The sequence below is a fragment of the Siphateles boraxobius genome, unplaced genomic scaffold (genome assembly GCF_051911475.1).
Source record: "Siphateles boraxobius isolate OS27281-9 unplaced genomic scaffold, OSU_SipBor_1 26, whole genome shotgun sequence".
NCBI lineage: Eukaryota > Metazoa > Chordata > Actinopteri > Cypriniformes > Leuciscidae > Siphateles > Siphateles boraxobius.
This window is the reverse complement of record NW_027508876.1, coordinates 4,562,285-4,567,453: the sequence shown is the minus strand read 5'-3', so window position 1 is coordinate 4,567,453 and position 5,169 is coordinate 4,562,285.

Below are 5,169 nucleotides of genomic sequence, written 5' to 3'. Positions count from 1 at the left end.
CACATAACAACGTGGTATCTTTACCAAAGACAGGTTATGGAGGTCTCGCAGCCAAGCTTCCCAATGCGGCTTGAGGTCATCAGGAAGTGGTTCGTCCCAGCCTATCTTATCTTGACACATCTTTTGTAGGGTTCTTTTCCCAATTAAAATGAAGGGAGCGACGAATCCAAGAGGATCAAAAATAGAAGCAACTGTAGACAACACTCCTCTTCTAGTAAAAGGATTTTCCTTTACTAGCACTCTGAAATGGAACTCGTCTGCAGCTACACACCATTGGATTCCAAGCGCCCTCTCTACTTTAGGCTCTCCTAGAGACAAGTCAAAGTCAGTCGCCCCTTTAGTACATTCCTCCCTTGGAATTGTGGCGATCACAGTCTTGCTGTCGGTGATGAATTTGTGCAAGCGAAGCTTCCCGGTATTGCAGAGACCCCTGGCTTCCTTTACAAGCTGGATTGCCTCTGCTTCAGTGTCTACACTTGCTAAGCCATCGTCAACATAAAAATTACGTTGTATGAACTTCACTGTGGCTTGATTAAACTTGCCTTCACCTTGTATGGCAAGGTATTTGAGGCCGAAGTTTGCACATCCAGGCGAGGAGGCCGCTCCGAACAAGTGAACCTTCATTCGAAAAACTGATGGTGGGGCTTTCATGTTTCCATCTTCCCACCATAGGAACCTGAGGTAGTCCCGATCCTTTGGTGCAACATGAAACTTTTGGAACATACGCTCCACATCACACATGATGGCTACTTGCCCTTTTCGGAAACGACACAAGACTCCAACGAGGGTATTTGTGAGGTCAGGCCCAGTCAGTAGATGCTCATTCAGAGAAGTATTCTGAAATCTTGCAGAGCAATCAAAGACGATGCGAATCTTGCCTGGCTTCTGCGGGTTATATACCCCATGGTGGGGTATATACCATGCTGGCTGATTACTTAACTCCATCTCTGGGACCTTTTCAGCATCGCCTCTTGCCATTATGTCCTTCATGAAAGCCAGGTAATAGCTTCGATACTGCTCATCTCTCCTTAAACGCTTCTCTAGAGATCTGAGTCGATGCTCTGCACATACTTTGTTGTTTGGCAACTCTGGCCTCTCACCCTTAAAAGGCAATGGCATCTCATAGTGTCCATCTTGCGTTTGCTTAATGCCTTCCTTCAATTTAGCCAAAAACCTTAAGTCTTCTTGTGACGTTGAGACTTCCTCATTATCCCTTTCAACAAAGTCTGACTCAAAAACCTTCATGATCTCTGCTGGAGTGATCATCTCTTTTACCTTGTTCCTATGTACAAAGCAGACTTCAGACTTGAGTTTGTGAGATGGATCACCAGCTGGTAGAACTTGCTTCATAATAATCCTGTGACTCACACCGATTTCATCTTGATAACTGCCGTCATGGTTGTATCCAACGATACTCCAACCCAGCACAGATCTTTGTGCAAATGGCTGATTCTCATTACCACTGAGAACATCTCTGGGAAGTAAGGCTTGAGGACAGTTGTATCCTATTAACAAACCTACTTCACAGTCAAGTGCAGGAGCCATTACATCTGCCAGATGTTCTAGATGAGGCCAGTTCCTTGCGGTTTCACATGTGGGTATATGAGATCTATTTGCAGGTATATAGTCTCTAGTGTAAGTTGTTGGAAGTTTTATTTTTACTTCGGACTGGAACCCTCTTACTTGTAGTCCATTCAATTTGTGACTGGACACAACTTTCGTTTTGGATGTTATCGTAGAAATCTTGAGTTTGACAGGCTCTTTCCTGATATCCAGTGTCTCAGCTGTGTCCTTTAGAATGAAAGTAGTGTCGCTCTGAGTATCAAGCAAGGCATACACTAAAATCTCCTTCCTTGGTTCAGCTGTTGTTGAGACATAAACTGGAATGATCGATGAGGTATGAGTGCCGTTCCTTTCTTGAACTACTCTGTTCGAAGTCACAGGTTTAGACTCCTGTACCTTATGTGATTCGGCTGTTCTATCTGCAGATCCGTGATTAACCTTGAACTGATCTTGACTGGTTTTAGATCTTTGTACTGGGGATTTATTTACACGGACCTGATGTAGGCTTGTTGGGTGACGCTTCTCACATTTTTCACACACGCTCCTAGAGGAGCAGCTTCTGGAGTTATGACCAGTCTTAAGACAGCCAAAGCACAACTTCTCAGAATGTACAAACTTCAATCTTTCCTCAATCGGTCTTTCCATAATCTTACGACACTTATGAAGAGTGTGGCCATATCTCTTACAAAAGACACATATAAAGCTAGTCCTTTCCTCGTTGGAACTAGTGGAACTAGTCTTGGCTGTTGAGTTGCGATTCCGCTGAAACTTATGATCTTGATCTGTTTGCTTGTACCTTTCTTGCTCTGCTGGCTTTATTGCTTGCAGTGACGTGATAGGATTGCATGCAATTCGAGCTTCCTTGTTGAGAAATTCAACAAAGTATTTGAAATCTGGGAACCCTTTGTGTTCGTCTTGAAACTTGGTGACTGCTCTATTCCAACGTGAACTTAACCAGTCAGGCAATTTGGCTGATATTCTCTGATTTTCAACACAGTCATTCAGAGCTTGTAAACCTTGAACATAAGGCATGGCTGACTCAACACTGCTTAGGAAATCTACAAATTCCTGGAGATCTTTGCTATCTTTGGTAGCAATCTTGTGCCAAGACTGTATTTTGTCACGATAAGATTTGCCAACTACGAACGGATTGCCGAACCGGTCATCGAGGATGTTCCAGGCTGCCATGTAAGCTATTTCTGTTCCAGCCACAAAATGTCCTTCAATAGCTCTCTTGGCCGGACCAACTACATACTTGCGTAGAAAGTAGAGCTTTTCTTGAGGTGGCAAGTTCTTGCGATCAATTAATGTCTGGAAAGACAGCTTCCAGTCATTATACTTTAGGGGATCTCCAGAGAAAACAGCAGGTTCAGGGATTGGGATCCTGTTGGCTGTAATCGCTTCAGCGAGTGCCTTCACAAGGTCATTAGAAGCTTCGTTGGGAGCAGGCAATGAAAGTGACTGAGAGATATGAGCTTGGGGAATTGGTAACCTTTGAGAGGAACAAGATGGTTGGTTGAAAGGAGCAGTGTCTTGTGCGAGCATGAACGGCTTAGAGAGAGGAAAAGGAATGCTTGATTGAAAAACATAATCTCCTTGTCTTTGTTGAAGAAGAGGAGCAGAACGCCGTTCTCCCTCATCACCTGTAATGCTTTCAGCATAAACCTGCAGCCTTGCTTGTGCTGCGTTATGTCTTTTTAGTTCCTCCAACCGTTCCACTTCCTTTTTCTTTTCTTCCAGCTTTATTTTCCTAACAGTGCTTTCCGAAATAAATTGAGCCCTTTTCCTTGCACTCTCCGCTTCGGTTTCTCTTTCTTGAGCTTCTCTTTCTGCCGTTAACCTTTCAACCTCTGCCTCCAGTTTCCTAATTTCCTCTTCATGTTGATGTTGTTTCTTCATTATTTTAATCACTTCTTCTGTAGCCGCTACTTCAGCTGCTGCTTCTTGTCTTTTCTGCAGAGAATCACTGTAAGATCTACTGGACCTCTTGGAAACAGACTTTGACTTATTGGAGGTTGCTGAGATGATGCTGGACACCGTGGCTTCAAACACTGAATCTGAATCAGGCCAGGGAATCTCCTTAGGATCACCGTTGAGAAAGCTCTGAGACTTCTCATTTGCAGTACTAGTAATGGCAAGACAAGTGTCATTTTTCCTTCGGATTTCAGGGTCCGGGCTTGTGATGCTTCTTATATCGTCATAAATATGGTCGACCTCAGACTGAATGGCATTAATGGTGCTCACAACTTCACAAATCAATTCTGCATCATCATTGTTCTTAATGGCTCTTTTCAAACCATTGATGTGATATTTCCACCTTCTATACTTCTGCTCAAAGCTTCTTTCCAGATCATTTAGTCTAGCGTCTTGCAGTGTTTTACCCTTCTCGGTAAGCGTGCGTGCTCGCTGACTTCTTCTAATATCTGGGAGCTGTGTATTATCTGCGTCAACCTGAGGTTGTTGTACTTGTGCAGCCACTTCAACTTGCTCAGTTATATCAGCTTGCTGTGGTGGGATTACCTGCTCTGCATTGTCTACGTCTTGTGCAGTAGGGTATGTAGAGCTGACTTCTTTAGTAGGCAGCAATGATTTTTCACTTGTGTGTGACATGTTAGACCTGTGTTGCACTATAATGTGAATATTCAAAGAGCTCAAAATAAATCTAAAGTTTAGTGTAAAGCGATTATCTCAGCTAGACTTATGCGATTGAATCATGTAAATGATAAAAATTCCAGAACTGTCAATTAGCAAAGGTATGAACTTGTAACTTGTAAAATGTGAATATCAACATACTTAAATTATAAGGTAAGCAAAACACTTGAATATAACAGAAAATTCAAATTTTAGTCTTATTCAATAGTAGCACAATTGCCCATCTATTTAGTCCCTTTAGTTTCTTAATAAGTCAAACGATAATAGAAAAATGTCCAACTTTATCTTAGAATGAGGATGACGGAAATACCAGAACAATTGAAACTCCAGCGACAGTTCACAAGACCTTGTGCTGCTTCCAAGTCACTAACTTTAATAGTGCTTGCTTGTTCAGCCTTCACTTGCCCACTGGCTGCTTCAGTCAGTCAATTGCGATATTTTCATGTTGTACTTCCCTCATTCAACATGTGGCGCCTCTTGATGGCCGTCTTCCTCGTGCAGCTTTACGATCAGATGCTGTTGGCCTTCACCGACGCAGAAAGTGTTCTACTGTACCGCTCTTAGTCACAACACGAAGGCTGAGGTTCTTTTAACTGATGTTTAATGCTCTCTGGACTCAGACATCAACATCAACACCGTAGAACTAAAAGGATGAATATACAACAAAAACATGTCATACTGTCAGTTACATGGAAAACACACATGACTTTAAACTCGTACATAAACAGAAAATACATACCACTTTTGCCTGCTTGTGAGCTAAGAGAGGGGGTTACATCTTGAAGCTTCTTGATTGCATGACTTATGATCATAAAAATAAATACTTTAAACTTTGCAATGATTACATCGTTTTATATGATCAGCAGAATTGTAAAACTCCGACCGCAGCTCTGACTCATTGTTCCGTGGCAAGAACAGGAAGTGACATACAAAGACACGATGGGAACAAAATAA